Below are 23,482 nucleotides of genomic sequence, written 5' to 3'. Positions count from 1 at the left end.
AATCAAAAGTCTCAAATTCGTGTTCATCTCTCTCAGTTCCTTAAGAGTCTCTTCATTCCTTAAGAGTCTCTTCGTCTCAAGAAGATTAAGTTTGTCCAAAGACACCTGGAAAAGGTTTAGTTTTTGAAAGCATTATATTTCGGTTGCCTAGTTCCATGAGACTTACCTTGTCTGTTGGAATACATTTTTAGATTACTGGCGTGTACAATACATGCTCACACATGTATGTATATATATATATATATATATATGTATATATATATATGGTTAAGTGGTAGGTTTGCCTCAATCCTTCAGGGGTAGTCTGAAGCATCCAAGCAACCAGGGGATGTTTAAATCCGGAGGCACTCCTGGGGATCACCTGTATGGGTACCGTCATGGGAAGAGGGCGTCCAGAGGCAGGTAATATGTTGCTTAAACCGTAGTTTATGCATTTACTTGGAGGACAATCAGTAAGTTGTCATAATAGTGTTTGGAGTGTGGATATGTGTATACATATGAGTACGTACATGCACATATGTTTGTGTGTGTATGCCCATATACATGTTTGTGTGAGTGTGTATGTATGTAGACATTATGAACACAGGAGGTGTTTCTTTTTTTTATAAATCTCCTTTTACAAAACCACTACATTATAGGGATGTCAAAAAACCGACACCGGCCCCTAAGTGATGGCCTTGAAAAATTCTGTTTTAGTCGAATGAATCGAATCCAGCACTTATTTTGGTCTGCTTTGCTGAACTGCTAGGTTATAGGAGCATAAACACCAACACCAGTTATCAAGCAGTGATGGGAGACAGACACACAGACATGAGGAGACACACACACACATATATATTCGATGGGCTTCTTTCAGTTTCCATCCACCAAAACCACTCACAAGGCTTTGGTCGGCTTGAGACTATAGCAGAAGACACTTGCTCAAGGTGGCACGCAGTGAGACTGAACCCAGAACCATGTGGTTGGGAAGCAAGCCTCTTACTACACATAATATATGACAAAGATGGTGGGATAGGCTGGAAGTATAAGGTAAGTGATGACGTACGAACGGTCAAGGGGCCTTGCAAGTAAGACAGACAAGTGAGCAGAAGGACAACTAGTGCGTATGACTTTTGCTTTCGGGCTTTCGCTTGGGACAGACATGGTGACCCCGCAAGAGTTCAGGGAAATTGGCGTTAGGTTCTGGCCAGAGGTTAGGTCGGTGTATCCTAAGTGGACAGTATAAATGTTGCGAGAGGACCCATGTGACAGATGAACCAAGCTTTTTAGCCCATTTCACACACCTGCTGTAAAGCGGTTGGCATTTGGAAGGGCATCCAGCTGTAGAAACCTTGCCAAATCAATTTGAGCGTGGTGCAGCCTCTTAGCTTGCCAGTCCTCAGTCAAACCGTCCATGGGAAGCAGAATTAAATGATGATGCTTTATTCACAATTTTATAGACTTCTCTCTCACGCTTCCCCTCTTTTTCTCTCTTGTTCTTCACTTTTCCCTTCAACCAATCACATGAAGAAGGCATTACAGTCAGACGAAATAACTAAGGAATAAGACTGAGTTAAAAAGAATTCCACGTTTCACTCGCAGCCTCCCTGACTTCAGCCAATCACATGACAGCCTCACGAATGAGCTGAGTAACGGAGGAAGAAGCAGAATTATTATAAGATTGAATTTTCGTTACCAACCCGGCTGAAACTGGCTCTGGCTCCAACTACAAATGTTGTGTTGTTTTTAGAAGTTCTCAATTAAAATCTCCCACCATACCTTAGTCACGTTCTGTTCCTAAAACTGGCTGAATGATAACTGAGTTATTCAACACAGAGCATCTCGAAATAAATGCACCACTGGGAATGATGTATATTGGCTAATACTGGGTTGGGTACACAAGAAAGTTTTAATATAGAGTTGCACATATTAGTGGATGATCAGTTTGTAATTCTGGATCATTTCCTTGTATCCAGAATAATGTGGCTCCTGGCCTTGCCCGGTTCCATGGTGGTAATGTAAAAAGCATCCTGAACACTATTTATTTATTTACTTATATATTTATTCATTTATTAATTTATATATATATATTTCTTATTTATTTATATTTTTATTTATTTATATATATATATATATTTATATGGTGTGGCTCCTGGCCTTGCCCAGTTGCTCCCAAGATGTCCAGCCGATGCCAGCAGACAAAATGGATGGTAAATGAGGATAGAATTTATCTGTTTTGTGTTGTTTTTTTGTCTTTTTCGGGATTTGTGGTTTTATTGTCTAATCTTTTTTTCTTTTTTGTTTTTTTTCTTTGTCTTTGCAGCTTTTCCACATAGATGTCGGTATATATAACATTATACATTACATAAATGTGTATGTGCGTGTGTGTGTACAACATGTCCATATACGCATGCATATATACACAGACTGAGAGAAGAAGAAGAGGAGAAGGGGAGTTAGCTGCCTGCTTATATTTGTACTGATGATGTTATTGAAATTACAATAATTATTATTCTTATTAATCTCCCTTCCAACATTCTTGCCTCCTGTTTTCATTTCTTCCTTATTCCTCCTCTTCCTCCCCATCATACCACAACCTCTGACCCCTTGCTGCTTCTCCTTAACCATTTATAGACACGCTCGTGCACATAGACGTCATCTGCCAAATTTCTTTTCTGCTGTGGTGGCGGCAGTGCTGGTGTTGTCCTTTTCTCTCACTATCAGCTTGGTGTAATAATATTTTTCCTTCATAAATGGTAGCTGACCGCACCATACAGTAAGGTTTTAGCAAAGTTGTATTGGAATAATGGGGCTGGGGAGCGGGACATCTTTAAAAATGTGTGTGTGCATGCGTCTTTCTGTAAAAATATATACAAGTTGGGGGGGCCAAAGGTCATGTGCCAAGATTAAGACTCTAATATCTCTATTGCACATTTCAAAAACAACCCATTTATATTTAATTAGAAAGCAAAACAAATTAGCAAATGTCTGTAGCTTTTATTCTTCGTTGCATTGTTGTGTGAGGAATATCAACTCCCTGTGACAATGTGTGCACGAATTTCTTTGGACTTTTTTTCTTTTTAAAGCCTCTTTCTGACAGAGACATCTCGGTGGTGAGGGGTCCACTTTGCTATGTGTTGGGCACACCGTATTGCATGAACTTCTCGAACAAATTGACCGGCCGTTGTATGCGATGTTGCTTTTTCTCACGATGGTTTTGGTTGGAGATGTCCACAACTGTTCTGTTCTGTTTTGTTGCACCATCGCAACCAGACTGAAAAACAAGTCCAATGTGCTCCGGAATTGTCAAAGACGTGTTTCAGTTTTTCTAAAATGGAGTGAAATAAAATAATAATAATAATGATTTCTTGTTACTCTTATCAAACTCATTGGGCCCCAGGTTAAGCTAAACTCTCCTTATTCTCCCCACCAAAGTGAGGGAGTTTGTGTGTGCTCAATGTTTTCCTATTAGATAGTCTGGTAGGTCTGTTGTCCCTTCATTTAGTTCCTTAGCCATCATAACTGCCCCCGTTTCTCTCTCTCTCTCTGCCTCTTCAGTATGTATGTGTTGGGGGAGTCTGTAATGTCGTCATGGTTACTGTTTTTTTTTTTTCGTTTGTTTTTTCACCACCACAGCTTTACTATTAACAATATTTCAGTCGCATTTTTAAATCTGATAATTTCAGGGCAGGAAACTCATGATTGTCACCTCATCCCTCCCTCCCTCCTTATTTCTAATATCTTTCTAAATTCTGTTGCTACAACTACTTTGACGACGACGACCACCACCCACAAGTACTGCTACTACTACTACTACTGTCATGTCTCTGAATCGGCAGAGCGTCAGACAAAAGGTGCTTTATGGGTAGGTAAGTCTGTTTCCCTTGCTAGCTTTGAATCTGTCAAAATACAGGATGGGCCCAAAGTCACACACTGAGACCCCCCTCTCCCCCATATTTCAAAAACAGCACTTTATGGTTAATTACAACACAAAACTAATTAGGAAATGTCAACATCCTGATTACAAGGGTTCGAAACATTCACCATTTGCAGATTTTTTTATTGTTTGTTGTACAAGGAACAGAATTTCCTGCAGACATCTTTGCACTTTTCTTTAGCACAGGTAGGGGAGGGGGCAACCATTGGTATTTGTCCTGCACACTGCATGTTGCATGGACTCTTTGCACTAATCAGGCACAGGCTGTGTGGTAAAGAAGCTTGCTTTCCAACCACATGGTTCCTGGTTCAGTCCCACTGTGTGGCACTTTAAATAAGTGTCCACTAAGCCTCGGGCCAACCAAAGCCTTGCGAGTGGATTTGGTTGACAGAAACTGAAAGAAGCCCGTCGTGTGTATATATATATATATATATATATGTGTGTATGTACATGTGAGTGTATCTGTCTGTCCCTGCCACCATTGTTTGATAGCCGATGGTGTGTTTACGTCCCCCGTAACTTAGCAGTTTGGCAAAAGAGATAGAATAAGTACTAGGCTTAGAAAAAATAATTCCTAGAGTCAATTTGTTCGACTGAGAGGCAGTGCTCCAGCATGGCTGCAGTCATGCGACTGAAACAAATAAAACAATAATCGACCAACAGTGTTTCAATGTTACACAAAATAATAATGATGATTAATAGTAGTATAAGATGTTATATTTTCGTGTGTGACTTTTGGCCCACCCTGTACCCAGAAATATGACCACCACCACAAAAAATAATATTTTTTTTTGCTATTGAAGTATCGAACGGGGTAGACAACTCTAGATATGTTTTGCTCTTATTTGACCTCCGTGAATTACAGCTTGTTTTTGCCAGATGGTAAGATGCATCTGTATACACACACACACATGTACATACATGCTGCTGCATACAGACAGAGAGATTTGAGTGCACACGGAATTACATTATGTGTGCATGGTGCGAGGTATATAAATTCTGTGCACACATACTTCATTGCACATGTATATCTCTAGTCTTTAAACATATTTAAAGCTGTGGTCATGCTGGGGCACCACCGTTGCCTGTGCTACACTATTATTTGGAACCTCCTCTGATAGGTGGCATTTGGTCAATGAGAGAGTCTGATCACTGCTGCTCTCACCTGCCGTGAAGTAGTCTCATCTGGAACCCTTGGCAGGAAGAGACCCCGTTTTGTGTGTATATATATAAATCTTGTGTGATCTTAGTTATTGTCTGGTTGCTTGAGGAGGTCAATAACACTGAAACCTATCCAAGGTTGTCCCCCCACTATTGCAATTTATTTTAATTTCTAAACCTTTTTTCTCATTTAATTTACCTTTGTTGGGTTCGTCCTCTTCAAATGAACCTTCATACTTAATTACTTCTTTTCTCGTTATGGATGTAACTTTTAATTGAAATCTCTTGTTTCTCTGTAATAAAAGTCAGTGGTAGTTTTAACTCTGGGGCAGTGTTCCAACCATGGCCATCTCGTCTTAGAGGGGAATATCTAGCATTTTAATGTATTGTTTTTTTTTTCATTCTTTATTCAAAGCAATTAGAACGGAAGGGTTGATTGGTCACTATATCTAGCGAGGGAGAGGTTAGTAGTTGTGGTGGGAGTAGTGTGAAGCACAGCAGAAGCTGTTGTAACCATTAACAACTTGGATCATTACCATAGTAACTGGTTGTGGTGGTAGTAACAGCAGTTTGGGTTAGTGGATGTCTAAGTGCACCTTAGTAAGTGGTTGATGGAAGGTGACAGCAGAAGCAACTAGTGGTCAAGGGTCCTTTTTCTTCTTCCTCCCATCCACTCCATGCCAATCACTCCCCCCTTCTATCATGTATACATACCTCTTCCTTCTACCTTCATCATTTCAATTTCAACTCTATTTTGAGAGGAAAAAAAAAAAAAAAGTATTGACCCTCCCACTGACAGTGTTTGTCTTTTTTATTTGACTGGTGGGTCCACCTGCTGTGTGGTCCTGATCCCTTTCGTCTTTGGACAAAAGGATTCTAGCTGTAGTGAATTATTTTGACTGTGGCCATGTTGGAGCAAATCAACCCTGGGACTTCTGAAGCCTAGTACTTATTATTCTATTGGTCTCTTGTTAAACTGCTAAGTTATGGGGGACGTAAACACACCAACATTGGTTGTCAAGCGATGGGAAAGTGTCTTCTACTTATAGCCTCAGGCCAATCAAGGCCTGGAGGAAGCCTGTCGTATCTATGTGTATGTTTGTCTCTCCACCATCGCTTGGCAACCAATGTTGGTATGTTTAGCAAAAAGAGACGGTACTAGACTTACAAAGTGTATGTCCTGGGGTCGAATTGGTTTGACTGAGCATGGCTGCAGTCAATTGACTGAAAACAAATAAAAGAATGTCTACATAGTCTTTTTCGAATAAATAAAATAAAAACCACAAAAATTATGCAAAGAAGAAGAAAACAAGTCTTAATCCAGAAAATCCCATCGTGGGACGCGCGGAAGGTAATAATGTCAAATCGATAATGTTTATAGTATAACCAATAGGTGAGGAGTAGCTAAAAACAAAAAAAACGACGCCATTATAAGGCCCCCCCCCTTAAAAATTTTTCCGGGTTTTGACACTTTAGCGACATCAAATCTCGAAAATTTTCTGGAGAAAATCTGGGGAATCGATGTCGCTAAAGTGTCAAAACCCGGAAAAATTTTTAAGGGGGGGGGGCCTTATAATGGCGTCGTTTCCCGTATTTTTCGATTTTCTGGTTATCGGAAAGACACCGGGTTTCCTACACATTTTTTATTATTTTTATTTTTATTACCAGGTAATTAAATAATATTTTTAATTACGATAATTAAATAAATATTACATTTTGGAAATGCTTCGCTTAGGGAACAATTGGATCTTGTCGCGTTGGTTTCAAGGGAGGTAACTCTCTGCAATTTCCATTCTGTTTGGTGGTCAAGAGATAAATAAAATAAAACTATATCTACGTTGTGATTTCGAATCCTGGCTTTGTCAGCTTTATTTTTCAAGTTTCTACAACATTTAAGTATGATAATTTAGTGTCTACAATGTCTAGTAATGTATGTGTGTATATTATGAACCTAGTGATCTATGTATGTGTATATATTATGAATCGAGTAATGTATGTGTATATATTATGAATAGCGTAATATATGTGTATATATTATGAATAGCGTAATATATGTGTATATATTATGAATCGAGTAATGTGTGTGTGTATATATTATGAATCGAGTAATGTGTGTGTATATATTATGAATCTAGTAAGGTGTGTGTACATATTATGAATCGAGTAACGTGTGTGCATATATTATGAATCGAGTTATGTATGTATATATTATGAATCTAGTAATGTATGTGTATATATTATGAATTGAGTAATGTATGTGCTTGTGTGTATATATTATGAATCTAGTAATGTGTGTGTGTGTGTGTGTAAATATTATGAATCGAGTAATGTATATGCTTGTGTGTATATATTATAAATCTAGTAGTGAGAGTGTGTGTGTATATATTATGAATCTAGTAGTGTATGTATATTATGAATCTAGTAAGGTGTGTGTGTATTATGAATGGAGTAATGTGTGTGTGTATATATTATGAATCGAGTAATGTATGTATGTGTATATATTATGAATCGAGTAATGTATATATTATGAATCTAGTAGTGTGTGTGTGTATATATTATGAATCTAGTAAGGTGTGTGTGTATTATGAATCTAGTAATGTGTGTGTGTGTGTGTGTGTGTATATATTATGAATCGAGTAATGTATGTATGTGTATATATTATGAATCTAGTAATGTATGTGCTTGTGTGTATATATTATGAATCTAGTAATGTATGTGCTTGTGTGTATATATTATGAATCTAGTAATGTATGTGTATATATTTGTCAGCTTTATTTTTCAAGGTCAATAAAACAGTATAAAGCGAAAGTGACATATCGATTACAATTCAATCAACAGAAAATTAGCATGCAAGTGGCTCAGTACTCCGCAGACACGTCTTCTTCACGTAATTTACAAAGAAATACAATGTGACAAGGCCGGTCCCTTTGAATTACAGGTGTAAGTGATTTTTGCCAGGTAAGTGGACTGGGGCACGGTGAAATTAATGTTTAAGTGGCTGTGCATTCCACAGACGTGTTCCCTGTGAACGGTTTTCGTCGAACGAATCAAACTTAATAAATTATCGAAAAGAAAATAAAATGTCTGGTCCTGGGGTTGTAAACAAGTGATGGCGGATACAAATACTGACTGAAACCGGTCAAAGAAATAAGACAGAGAAAGAAATAAAGACCGTAAGGAGTGGATTTGGTAGGCGGAAACTGAAAGAAGCCCGTTGTATATATGTATGTGTGTGTATATGTTTGTGTGTCTGTTTGTCCCCACCTCCCAACATCGCTTGACAACCGATGCTGGTGTGTTTACGTCAACGTAAATTAGCGGTTTCGGCAAAAGAGACCGATAGAATAAGTACCAGGCTTACAAAGAGTAAGTCCTGCGGTCGATTTGACCGACTATAAAGGCGGTGCTCCAGCTTGGACGCAGTCAAAAGGACTGAAACAAGGAAAAGAGTAATTTTAACGAGTTCCTACCGCCATCTTCACCGCCATTGCTATGACAAGTCAACAACAAACACCAGCGCCATCTATCTGTAACGTCTCTATTTTACTCTGGCTTCTCCGAGTTACTTCCCTTTGTTTCTCTGCGATCAGAATCTTTATTTCGCTGGACGAATGTGTTTTAGCTTCTAAGATCCTTCTGGGACCGATTATTAATTAAAAGACGAACATTGAGGGGTCAATGTAATTAACTACCCCCGCCCATGCGTATAATTGAAAGGATTACGAACATTATTATTATTTTTAAAGGCAGAATCGTTAGCACGCCGGAGAAAGTGCTTAACGGTGTTCAGTCCGTCTTTACGTTCTGAGTTCAAATTCCGCCGATGTCGACTGTTCCTTTCAACCTATAAGGGTTAGGGTAATTAAAACGCTAGGGGGTCAACATAATCGACTAGTCCCCTCCCTCAAAATATGTAGGTGTGTTTGTGTGTCTGTGTTTGTCCCCCCACCATCGCTTGACAATCGATGCTGGTGTGTTTACGTCCCCGTAACTTAGTGGTTTCGGCAAAAGAGAATAAGTATTAGGCTTACAAAGAATAAGTCCTGGGGTCGGTTTACTCGACTATAAAGGCGGTGCTCCAGCATGGCCGCAGTCAAATGAGTGAAACAAGCAAAGGGAGCTGGCTGAGTCGTTAGCACGTGTGGGCGAAATGTTTGGCAGCCGTTCGTTTGTCTTTATGTTTCGAGTTCAATTTCCAGAGGCCTCTCGTTCTTTCGGGGGTCTATAAAATAGGTGCCAGTTGACCACTGGAGTCCATGTAACCAACTAGTCCAACATTTTAGGCGTTCTACCCCCACAAGCCACATTCCTAGCGCTCCCCACCCCCATCTAACCATTACAAACATGCATACAATTCGTATAAATTAATTAAAGAAACTGTCCCTGTCAGATGACCGCACAGACCTATTATGGGGCCAACTGACCCCATAATGGTTTCTGTCAAATGATGTAAGATTAAAAGAAAAAAATTCCTGAGGTTGATTCATTTGGTTGTAGAATTCTTCAAGGTGGTACTCCAGCATGGCCACGGGCTCGTGCCTAAAACAAGTGAAAGATAAAAGAAATATAGATTTCTAAGTGTCCAGAGATGCCTGTTCGTGGAATTGCAGTCTTACTTTCGGCTAATTACTCTTAATTGATTTAATTAAAATATATGTTCAGTAATTTCCTTAATTAAGATTTAAACAAACATTAAATAATTTAATGAGTAACAATATTATTATTATAGGTTGTGTGTGAGTAAAAGATGGGATGGTCACAACTGGAACGTCTGACTGGATCAGGAGTGACCTGGGGCTAAAGAACGACTACAGCCACTAATACTAACTGCTACGCTGTACATTAGATAATGTAGTTCTAGATACACTATGCCTGAATATAAGGTGGGGTGGTCACGACTGGAACATGTTTAATCGTAGGTCTGCCTGGATCAGGACTGACCTGGGGTGAAATAACAATAATTAATTAAAGAATACAATTAATTAATGAAATGAATCTTTCTGTTTCATCACTGTGTACTTTAAATTAATTAAAATGTTTCCGTTAATTATAATTACAGTAATCTTCACCATTTGGCCTCAGTTCAGTGACCTGGCAACATTTCTAGCAGCCTGGACAAAATGCTTGGCTGCAGCCATGCTGGAGCACCACATTCAAAGGTTGAACCATTCAAGTCAAACCTGGCAGTGTTTTATTTTTAAAGTTCAGTTCTTATTCTATCAGTTTTCTTCTGCCAAACCACTAAGTGATGGGGCCATAAACACACCAACACCGGCTGTGAAGTGGTGGCGGAGGACAAACACAGATGCAAAGAGAATCTGGAACTCGACTGAGGAAAGAAAACTCCGAATGACCCATCCTTGATTTCTTTGTATCATCTCTCTGGATGTTTTGCGTTCTTGTCCCTTTTTTGTATTTTACATATATATATAATAATACAAAGGATATATATGCATGTATACACACATATATGTACATACTCACATTTACATGTGTATAGAGATGCATATCAGGGTACAGGACGTTAGAACAATGAACTACAGACAACGGAACGAACACATAAGAAAACAGAAAGCCACTTGGAATTATTCCTTCGTCAGCTGCCTCTATTCTAACTAGACGTTTCGAAGATATGGAGCCTGGTGTAGCCATCTGGTTTCACCAGTCCTCAGTCAAATCGTCCAACCCATGCTAGCATGGAAAGCGGACGTTAAACGACGATGATGGTGATTCACAAAAAGTATGGGGGTTTAGTTTACAGGTGATTTAAATGATTAGGTACACTAGATAAGTACTGTAACGGATTACTAGGGCTCCAGGGGTTATAGCCGGGACGGTATTTATGGACTCATTGCAGATTTCCAATGCATCGGATACATAACTTTTAAACCGGACACTAAACATTAAGGCATGGCAAACATTTCAAGACATATACAATATTATTATTACAGGAAGAAATTCAAAATCTATATAAGATACAAATAAGGAAATAATTTTATTCTCAAATGCAGGATAAACGCTCGGGAATAGAGAAAGACTTTGACGTTTCGAGCCTACGCTCTTCAACTAAAATAAAATATATATATATATATATATATATATATATATATACACACATACAAACTCCACAGGCTTTTTTCAGTGTCCGTCAACCAAATCCACTCACCAGGCTTTGGTTGGCCGAGGGCTATAGTAGAAGACACTTGCCCAAGGTGGCATGCAGTGGGACTGAACCCAGGACCATGTGGTTGGTCAGCAGGCTACGTACTACACAGCCACTCCTGCACCTATACATATGTATGTAGTTTATAGATTAGAGACAGGTAGTCTCAACATAGAATACACTTCATAGTGTTCAAGAGATTTCAACTTGAGCAGGAAGAGGAGTAAATGTAAGGAGAAGCAAGTTAGACATGTTGGTATACAAAAAATATACACATGTATGCAGATAAAAAGGTCCGACTTACACAGAATATAAATGGTATCAGGAATTAAAGGGGTTGACTAAGAGCTTTGAGAATCCAGCAGTTGTTTGTGGAGGAGGGGCTTGGTGGTCCAAAATAATGATTGTAACTTGATTCCATCATTGGGTAACACCAGCCTCTGTCTTCAGGGAAGAATTTTACATTTGGGGTGTTGACAGAATGCACTGTGCTTTTTTATTAACCACAAGGGGCCACAAAGAGGGGACAAACAAAGTATGTGGGGACATATAACATATGAAAAATGAATTTATACAAATGAGGATGAGACGTCCACCCTGGCCCCACTGCAGGGTGGTTATGTCTTTACAATTAATTTCATCGTTTATTGTCTATTTACAATTATATCCATTTTTTTCTCAATAAATTTTTGACTTACCATTTGATTGTCATGTTGTATTTCATCGTATTCTGGGGGGACGAGGTTCATTTTTCCCCTCTGGCCCCAATGGGGTTTACTTCCAATGGAAACGATTCTTCATCTGATGATGATGATGACGACTGAGGAGACAACCCATCAAGGAGTGGGGCGACTCCTTTACTGAAACTGAAAAGAAAAATGAGAAGCAAAAAAAAAAAAAAAAAACCCCAAAAAGTACTTTTTACAAATAAATAAAAGTGACAGGTGGTGGTGGGAATAAGGGACAGCAGGGGAGTCCCTAATATGTCTCCCTTCCCCTGTCTGGAAAAATTTGCCAGAAGAGAAATTCATCATAAGACAATTCATTGTGACCATATTATCTTTTATTTGTTTTGGTTCATTAGACTGTGGCCCTGCTGGAGCAGCGCCTTTAGTTGAACGAAGCGACCCCAGGACTTATTCTTTGTAAGCCTAGTACTTGTTCTATCAGTCTCTTTTGCCGAAACGCTAAGTTACGGGGATGCAAACACACCAGCATCGGTTGTCAAGCGATGGTGGAGGGACAAACAGACACGCATATATATATATATATATATATACATACACAACAGGCTTCATTCAGTTTCCATCAACCAAATCCACTCACAAAGGCTTTGGTCGGCTTAAGGCTATAGCAGAAGACTCATGCCCAAGGTGCCATGCAGTGGGACTGAACCTGGAAGCATGAGGTTGGAAAGCAAGATTCTTACCACACAGCCACTCCTATATGATATATATATATATATATATATATATATATATACATCATTTAAGTATGATAATTTAGTTTCTACAACATTCAAGTATGATAATTTAGTGTCTACAATGTTTAGATATGATTACTTTCTATATATTTAGTTTGTACAACATTTAAGTATGATAATTTAGTGTCTACAATGTTTAGATATGATTACATTCTATATATTTAGTTTGTACAACATTTAAGTATGATAATTTAGTGTCTACAATGTTTAAATATGATTACATTCTATATATTTAGTTTGTACAACATTTAAGTATGATAATTTAGTGTCTACAATGTTTAAATATGATTACATTCTATATATTTAGTTTGTACAACATTTAAGTATGATAATTTAGTGTCTACAATGTTTAAATATGATTACATTCTATATATTTAGTTTGTACAACATTCAAGTATGATAATTTAGTGTCTACAATGTTTAAATATGATTACATTCTATATATTTAGTTTCTACAACATTCAAGTATGATAATTTAGTGTTTACAATGTTTAAATATGATTACATTCTATATATTTAGTTTGTACAAACAACATTCAAGTATGATAATTTAGTGTCTACAATGTTTAAATATGATTACATTCTATATATTTAGTTTGTACAACATTTAAGTATAATTTAGTGTCTACAATGTTTAAATATGATTACATTCTATATATTTAGTTTCTACAACATTTAAGTATGATAATTTAGTGTCTACAATGTTTAAATATGATTACATTCTATATATTTAGTTTGTACAACATTCAAGTATGATAATTTAGTGTCTACAATGTTTAAATATGATTACATTCTATATATTTAGTTTCTACAACATTCAAGTATGATAATTTAGTGTCTACAATGTTTAAATATGATTACATTCTATATATTTAGTTTCTACAACATTCAAGTATGATAATTTAGTGTCTACAATGTTTAAATATGATTACATTCTATATATTTAGTTTCTACAACATTCAAGTATGATAATTTAGTGTCTACAATGTTTAAATATGATTACATTCTATATATTTAGTTTCTACAACATCCAAGTATGATAATTTAGTGTCTACAATGTTTAAATATGATTACATTCTATATATTTAGTTTCTACAACATTCAAGTATGATAATTTAGTGTCTACAATGTTTAAATATGATTACATTCTATATATTTAGTTTCTACAACATTCAAGTATGATAATTTAGTGTCTACAATGTTTAAATATGATTACATTCTATATATTTAGTTTCTACAACATTCAAGTATGATAATTTAGTGTCTACAATGATTAAATATGATTACATTCTATATATTTAGTTTCTACAACATTCAAGTATGATAATTTAGTGTCTACAATGTTTAAATATGATTACATTCTATATATTTAGTTTCTACAACATTCAAGTATGATAATTTAGTGTCTACAATGTTTAAATATGATTACATTCTATATATTTAGTTTCTACAACATTCAAGTATGATAATTTAGTGTCTACAATGTTTAAATATGATTACATTCTATATATTTAGTTTCTACAACATTCAAGTATGATAATTTAGTGTCTACAATGTTTAAATATGATTACATTCTATATATTTAGTTTCTACAACATTCAAGTATGATAATTTAGTGTCTACAATGTTTAAATATGATTACATTCTATATATTAAGTTTGTACAACATTCAAGTATGATAATTTAGTGTCTACAATGTTTAAATATGATTACATTCTATATATTAAGTTTGTACAACATTCAAGTATGATAATTTAGTGTCTACAATGTTTAAATATGATTACATTCTATATATTTAGTTTGTACAACATTCAAGTATGATAATTTAGTGTCTACAATGTTTAAATATGATTACATTCTATATATTTAGTTTCTACAACATTCAAGTATGATAATTTAGTGTCTACAATGTTTAAATATGATTACATTCTATATATTTAGTTTCTACAACATTCAAGTATGATAATTTAGTGTCTACAATGTTTAAATATGATTACATTCTATATATTTAGTTTCTACAACATTCAAGTATGATAATTTAGTGTCTACAATGTTTAAATATGATTACATTCTATATATTTAGTTTCTACAACATTCAAGTATGATAATTTAGTGTCTACAATGTTTAAATATGATTACATTCTATATATTTAGTTTCTACAACATTCAAGTATGATAATTTAGTGTGTACAATGTTTAAATATGATTACATTCTATATATTTAGTTTCTACAACATTCAAGTATGATAATTTAGTGTCTACAATGTTTAAATATGATTACATTCTATATATTTAGTTTCTACAACATTCAAGTATGATAATTTAGTGTCTACAATGTTTAAATATGATTACATTCTATATATTTAGTTTCTACAACATTCAAGTATGATAATTTAGTGTCTACAATGTTTAAATATGATTACATTCTATATATTTAGTTTCTACAACATTCAAGTATGATAATTTAGTGTCTACAATGTTTAAATATGATTACATTCTATATATTTAGTTTCTACAACATTCAAGTATGATAATTTAGTGTCTACAATGTTTAAATATGATTACATTCTATATATTTAGTTTCTACAACATTCAAGTATGATAATTTAGTGTCTACAATGTTTAAATATGATTACATTCTATATATTTAGTTTCTACAACATTCAAGTATGATAATTTAGTGTCTACAATGTTTAAATATGATTACATTCTATATATTTAGTTTCTACAACATTCAAGTATGATAATTTAGTGTCTACAATGTTTAAATATGATTACATTCTATATATTTAGTTTCTACAACATTCAAGTATGATAATTTAGTGTCTACAATGTTTAAATATGATTACATTCTATATATTTAGTTTCTACAACATTCAAGTATGATAATTTAGTGTCTACAATGTTTAAATATGATTACATTCTATATATTTAGTTTCTACAACATTCAAGTATGATAATTTAGTGTCTACAATGTTTAAATATGATTACATTCTATATATTTAGTTTGTACAACATTCAAGTATGATAATTTAGTGTCTACAATGTTTAAATATGATTACATTCTATATATTTAGTTTGTACAACATTCAAGTATGATAATTTAGTGTCTACAATGTTTAAATATGATTACATTCTATATATTTAGTTTCTACAACATTCAAGTATGATAATTTAGTGTCTACAATGTTTAAATATGATTACATTCTATATATTTAGTTTGTACAACATTCAAGTATGATAATTTAGTGTTTACAATGTTTAAATATGATTACATTCTATATATTTAGTTTCTACAACATTCAAGTATGATAATTTAGTGTCTACAATGTTTAAATATGATTACATTCTATATATTTAGTTTCTACAACATTCAAGTATGATAATTTAGTGTCTACAATGTTTAAATATGATTACATTCTATATATTTAGTTTCTACAACATTCAAGTATGATAATTTAGTGTCTACAATGTTTAAATATGATCACATTCTATATATTTAGTTTGTACAACATTCAAGTATGATAATTTAGTGTCTACAATGTTTAAATATGATTACATTCTATATATTTAGTTTGTACAACATTCAAGTATGATAATTTAGTGTCTACAATGTTTAAATATGATTACATTCTATATATTTAGTTTGTACAACATTCAAGTATGATAATTTAGTGTGTACAATGTTTAAATATGATTACATTCTATATATTTAGTTTGTACAACATTCAAGTATGATAATTTAGTGTCTACAATGTTTAAATATGATTACATTCTATATATTTAGTTTCTACAACATTCAAGTATGATAATTTAGTGTCTACAATGTTTAAATATGATTACATTCTATATATTTAGTTTGTACAACATTCAAGTATGATAATTTAGTGTCTACAATGTTTAAATATGATTACATTCTATATATTTAGTTTTTACAACATTCAAGTATGATAATTTAGTGTCTACAATGTTTAAATATGATTACATTCTATATATTTAGTTTGTACAACATTCAAGTATGATAATTTAGTGTCTACAATGTTTAAATATGATTACATTCTATATATTTAGTTTCTACAACATTCAAGTATGATAATTTAGTGTCTACAATGTTTAAATATGATTACATTCTATATATTTAGTTTGTACAACGTTCAAGTATGATAATTTAGTGTCTACAATGTTTAAATATGATTACATTCTATATATTTAGTTTGTACAACATTCAAGTATGATAATTTAGTGTCTACAATGTTTAAATATGATTACATTCTATATATTTAGTTTGTACAACATTCAAGTATGATAATTTAGTGTCTACAATGTTTAAATATGATTACATTCTATATATTTAGTTTCTACAACATTCAAGTATGATAATTTAGTGTCTACAATGTTTAAATATGATTACATTCTATATATTTAGTTTCTACAACATTCAAGTATGATAATTTAGTGTCTACAATGTTTAAATATGATTACATTCTATATATTTAGTTTCTACAACATTCAAGTATGATAATTTAGTGTCTACAATGTTTAAATATGATTACATTCTATATATTTAGTTTCTACAACATTCAAGTATGATAATTTAGTGTCTACAATGTTTAAATATGATTACATTCTATATATTTAGTTTGTACAACATTCAAGTATGATAATTTAGTGTCTACAATGTTTAAATATGATTACATTCTATATATTTAGTTTGTACAACATTCAAGTATGATAATTTAGTGTCTACAATGTTTAAATATGATTACATTCTATATATTAAGTTTGTACAACATTCAAGTATGATAATTTAGTGTCTACAATGTTTAAATATGATTACATTCTATATATTTAGTTTGTACAACATTCAAGTATGATAATTAAGTGTCTACAATGTTTAAATATGATTACATTCTATATATTTAGTTTCTACAACATTCAAGTATGATAATTTAGTGTCTACAATGTTTAAATATGATTACATTCTATATATTTAGTTTCTACAACATTCAAGTATGATAATTTAGTGTCTACAATGTTTAAATATGATTACATTCTATATATTTAGTTTCTACAACATTCAAGTATGATAATTTAGTGTCTACAATGTTTAAATATGATTACATTCTATATATTTAGTTTGTACAACATTCAAGTATGATAATTTAGTGTCTACAATGTTTAAATATGATTACATTCTATATATTTAGTTTGTACAACATTCAAGTATGATAATTTAGTGTCTACAATGTTTAAATATGATTACATTCTATATATTTAGTTTCTACAACATTCAAGTATGATAATTTAGTGTCTACAATGTTTAAATATGATTACATTCTATATATTTAGTTTGTACAACATTCAAGTATGATAATTTAGTGTCTACAATGTTTAAATATGATTACATTCTATATATTTAGTTTGTACAACATTCAAGTATGATAATTTAGTGTCTACAATGTTTAAATATGATTACATTCTATATATTTAGTTTGTACAACATTCAAGTATGATAATTTAGTGTCTACAATGTTTAAATATGATTACATTCTATATATTTAGTTTGTACAACATTCAAGTATGATAATTTAGTGTCTACAATGTTTAAATATGATTACATTCTATATATTTAGTTTGTACAACATTCAAGTATGATAATTTAGTGTCTACAATGTTTAAATATGATTACATTCTATATATTTAGTTTGTACAACATTCAAGTATGATAATTTAGTGTCTACAATGTTTAAATATGATTACATTCTATATATTTAGTTTCTACAACATTCAAGTATGATAATTTAGTGTCTACAATGTTTAAATATGATTACATTCTATATATTTAGTTTGTACAACATTCAAGTATGATAATTTAGTGTCTACAATGTTTAAATATGATTACATTCTATATATTTAGTTTCTACAACATTCAAGTATGATAATTTAGTGTCTACAATGTTTAAATATGATTACATTCTATATATTTAGTTTCTACAACATTCAAGTATGATAATTTAGTGTCTACAATGTTTAAATATGATTACATTCTATATATTTAGTTTCTACAACATTCAAGTATGATAATTTAGTGTCTACAATGTTTAAATATGATTACATTCTATATATTTAGTTTCTACAACATTCAAGTATGATAATTTAGTGTCTACAATGTTTAAATATGATTACATTCTATATATTTAGTTTATACAACATTCAAGTATGATAATTTAGTGTCTACAATGTTTAAATATGATTACATTCTATATATTTAGTTTGTACAACATTCAAGTATGATAATTTAGTGTCTACAATGTTTAAATATTATTACATTCTATATATTTAGTTTGTACAACATTCAAGTATGATAATTTAGTGTCTACAATGTCTAAATATGATTACATTCTATATATTTTGTTTCTACAACATTCAAGTATGATAATTTAGTGTCTACAATGTTTAAATATGATTACATTCTATATATTTAGTTTGTACAACATTCAAGTATGATAATTTAGTGTCTACAATGTTTAAATATGATTACATTCTATATATTTAGTTTGTACAACATTCAAGTATGATAATTTAGTGTCTACAATGTTTAAATATGATTACATTCTATATATTTAGTTTCTACAATATTTAAGTATGATAATTTAGTGTCTACAATGTCTAAATATGATTACATTCAATATATTTAGTTTCTACAACATTTAAGTATGATAATTTAGTGTCTACAATGTTTAGATATGATTACTTTCTATATATTTAGTCTCTACAACATTTAAGTATGATAATTTAGTGTCTACAATGTTTAAATATGATTACATTCTATATATTTAGTTTGTACAACATTCAAGTATGATAATTTAGTGTCTACAATGTTTAAATATGATTACATTCTATATATTTAGTTTGTACAACATTCAAGTATGATAATTTAGTGTCTACAATGTTTAAATATGATTACATTCTATATATTTAGTTTCTACAACATTCAAGTATGATAATTTAGTGTCTACAATGTTTAAATATGATTACATTCTATATATTTAGTTTCTACAACATTCAAGTATGATAATTTAGTGTTTACAATGTTTAAATATGATTACATTCTATATATTTAGTTTGTACAACATTCAAGTATGATAATTTAGTGTCTACAATGTTTAAATATGATTACATTCTATATATTTAGTTTCTACAACATTCAAGTATGATAATTTAGTGTCTACAATGTTTAAATATGATTACATTCTATATATTTAGTTTCTACAACATTCAAGTATGATAATTTAGTGTCTACAATGTTTAAATATGATTACATTCTATATATTTAGTTTCTACAACATTCAAGTATGATAATTTAGTGTCTACAATGTTTAAATATGATTACATTCTATATATTTAGTTTGTACAACATTCAAGTATGATAATTTAGTGTCTACAATGTTTAAATATGATTACATTCTATATATTTAGTTTGTACAACATTCAAGTATGATAATTTAGTGTGTACAATGTTTAAATATGATTACATTCTATATATTTAGTTTGTACAACATTCAAGTATGATAATTTAGTGTCTACAATGTTTAAATATGATTACATTCTATATATTTAGTTTCTACAACATTCAAGTATGATAATTTAGTGTCTACAATGTTTAAATATGATTACATTCTATATATTTAGTTTGTACAACATTCAAGTATGATAATTTAGTGTCTACAATGTTTAAATATGATTACATTCTATATATTTAGTTTTTACAACATTCAAGTATGATAATTTAGTGTCTACAATGTTTAAATATGATTACATTCTATATATTTAGTTTGTACAACATTCAAGTATGATAATTTAGTGTCTACAATGTTTAAATATGATTACATTCTATATATTTAGTTTGTACAACGTTCAAGTATGATAATTTAGTGTCTACAATGTTTAAATATGATTACATTCTATATATTTAGTTTGTACAACATTCAAGTATGATAATTTAGTGTCTACAATGTTTAAATATGATTACATTCTATATATTTAGTTTGTACAACATTCAAGTATGATAATTTAGTGTCTACAATGTTTAAATATGATTACATTCTATATATTTAGTTTCTACAACATTCAAGTATGATAATTTAGTGTCTACAATGTTTAAATATGATTACATTCTATATATTTAGTTTCTACAACATTCAAGTATGATAATTTAGTGTCTACAATGTTTAAATATGATTACATTCTATATATTTAGTTTCTACAACATTCAAGTATGATAATTTAGTGTCTACAATGTTTAAATATGATTACATTCTATATATTTAGTTTCTACAACATTCAAGTATGATAATTTAGTGTCTACAATGTTTAAATATGATTACATTCTATATATTTAGTTTGTACAACATTCAAGTATGATAATTTAGTGTCTACAATGTTTAAATATGATTACATTCTATATATTTAGTTTGTACAACATTCAAGTATGATAATTTAGTGTCTACAATGTTTAAATATGATTACATTCTATATATTTAGTTTGTACAACATTCAAGTATGATAATTTAGTGTCTACAATGTTTAAATATGATTACATTCTATATATTTAGTTTGTACAACATTCAAGTATGATAATTTAGTGTCTACAATGTTTAAATATGATTACATTCTATATATTTAGTTTGTACAACATTCAAGTATGATAATTTAGTGTCTACAATGTTTAAATATGATTACATTCTATATATTTAGTTTGTACAACATTCAAGTATGATAATTTAGTGTCTACAATGTTTAAATATGATTAAATTCTATATATTTAGTTTCTACAACATTCAAGTATGATAATTTAGTGTCTACAATGTTTAAATATGATTACATTCTATATATTTAGTTTGTACAACATTCAAGCATGATAATTTAGTGTCTACAATGTTTAAATATGATTACATTCTATATATTTAGTTTGTACAACATTCAAGTATGATAATTTAGTGTCTACAATGTTTAAATATGATTACATTCTATATATTTAGTTTCTACAACATTCAAGTATGATAATTTAGTGTCTACAATGTTTAAATATGATTACATTCTATATATTTAGTTTCTACAACATTCAAGTATGATAATTTAGTGTCTACAATGTTTAAATATGATTACATTCTATATATTTAGTTTCTACAACATTCAAGTATGATAATTTAGTGTCTACAATGTTTAAATATGATTACATTCTATATATTTAGTTTATACAACATTCAAGTATGATAATTTAGTGTCTACAATGTTTAAATATGATTACATTCTATATATTTAGTTTGTACAACATTCAAGTATGATAATTTAGTGTCTACAATGTTTAAATATTATTACATTCTATATATTTAGTTTGTACAACATTCAAGTATGATAATTTAGTGTCTACAATGTCTAAATATGATTACATTCTATATATTTAGTTTCTACAACATTCAAGTATGATAATTTAGTGTCTACAATGTTTAAATATGATTACATTCTATATATTTAGTTTGTACAACATTCAAGTATGATAATTTAGTGTCTACAATGTTTAAATATGATTACATTCTATATATTTAGTTTGTACAACATTCAAGTATGATAATTTAGTGTCTACAATGTTTAAATATGATTACATTCTATATATTTAGTTTCTACAATATTTAAGTATGATAATTTAGTGTCTACAATGTCTAAATATGATTACATTCAATATATTTAGTTTCTACAACATTTAAGTATGATAATTTAGTGTCTACAATGTTTAGATATGATTACTTTCTATATATTTAGTCTCTACAACATTTAAGTATGATAATTTAGTGTCTACAATGTCTAAATATGATTATATTTCTATATATTTAGTTTCTACAACATTTAAGTATGATAATTTAGTGTCTACAATGTCTAGTAATGTATGTGTATATATTATGAATCAAGTAGTAATGTGTGTATATTATGAACCTAGTGATCTATGTATGTGTATATATTATGAATCGAGTAATGTGTGTGTATATATTATGAATCAAGTAATGTTTGTATGTGTATATATTATGAATCGAGTAATGTATGTGTATATGTTATGAATCGAGTAATGTATGTGTATATATTATGAATAGCGTAATATATGTCTAGTAAGGTGTGTGTGTATTATGAATGGAGTAATGTGTGTGTGTATATATTATGAATCGAGTAATGTATGTATGTGTATATATTATGAATCTAGTAATGTGTGTGTGTGTGTGTGTGTGTATATATTATGAATCGAGTAATGTATGTATGTGTATATATTATGAATCTAGTAATGTATGTGCTTGTATGTATATATTATGAATCTAGTAATGTATGTGCTTGTGTGTATATATTATGAATCTAGTAATGTATGTGTATATATTTGTCAGCTTTATTTTTCAAGGTCAATAAAACAGTATGAAGCGAAAGTGACATATCGATTACAATTCAATCAACAGAAAATTAGCATGCAAGTGGCTCAGTACTCCGCAGACACGTCTTCTTCACGTAATTTACAAAGAAATACAATGTGACAAGGCCGGTCCCTTTGAATTACAGGTGTAAGTGATTTTTGCCAGGTAAGTGGACTGGGGCACGGTGAAATTAATGTTTAAGTGGCTGTGCATTCCACAGACGTGTTCCCTGTGAACGGTTTTCGTCGAACGAATCAAACTTAATAAATTATCGAAAAGAAAATAAAATGTCTGGTCCTGGGGTT

At 31.1% G+C, this 23,482-nt stretch overlaps 3 long non-coding RNA genes across 11 annotated transcripts in view; 2 read left to right on the top strand and 1 right to left on the bottom strand.

Moving 5' to 3' along the window:
• LOC149129196 (uncharacterized) overlaps positions 1 to 23,482 on the top strand; it is a 71,345-nt gene that overhangs the window by 45,058 nt on the left and 2,805 nt on the right. For all 3 annotated transcript variants that reach the window (XR_016240298.1, XR_016240299.1, XR_016240297.1), the window contains one exon: positions 2,303 to 2,321. This is a non-coding gene — a long non-coding RNA (uncharacterized LOC149129196). The remainder of the gene's footprint in view (positions 1 to 2,302; positions 2,322 to 23,482) is intronic.
• LOC149129195 (uncharacterized) overlaps positions 2,962 to 23,482 on the bottom strand; it is a 33,508-nt gene continuing 12,987 nt past the window's right edge. For 4 of the 7 annotated variants that reach the window (XR_016240305.1, XR_016240304.1, XR_016240301.1 and 1 more), the window contains 4 exons: positions 11,939 to 12,106; positions 6,791 to 9,616; positions 5,277 to 6,301; positions 2,962 to 3,307 (listed from right to left, as the gene is read on the bottom strand). This is a non-coding gene — a long non-coding RNA (uncharacterized LOC149129195). The remainder of the gene's footprint in view (positions 3,308 to 5,276; positions 6,302 to 6,790; positions 9,617 to 11,938; positions 12,107 to 23,482) is intronic. The other 3 variants (XR_016240303.1, XR_016240300.1, XR_016240302.1) reach the window with 3 other exon arrangements.
• Positions 7,561 to 23,342, top strand: LOC149129197 (uncharacterized). The gene is made up of 2 exons (XR_016240307.1): positions 7,561 to 7,648; positions 22,892 to 23,342. It is a non-coding gene; the product is annotated as an uncharacterized LOC149129197 (long non-coding RNA).

The sequence above is a fragment of the Octopus bimaculoides genome, unplaced genomic scaffold (assembly GCF_046866305.1).
Source record: "Octopus bimaculoides isolate indiv1 unplaced genomic scaffold, ASM4686630v1 contig120, whole genome shotgun sequence".
In the NCBI taxonomy this organism is placed as follows: Eukaryota; Metazoa; Mollusca; class Cephalopoda; order Octopoda; family Octopodidae; genus Octopus; species Octopus bimaculoides.
Note: the sequence above shows the minus strand (reverse complement) of the source record. Positions and strands in the feature narration are given on the sequence as shown.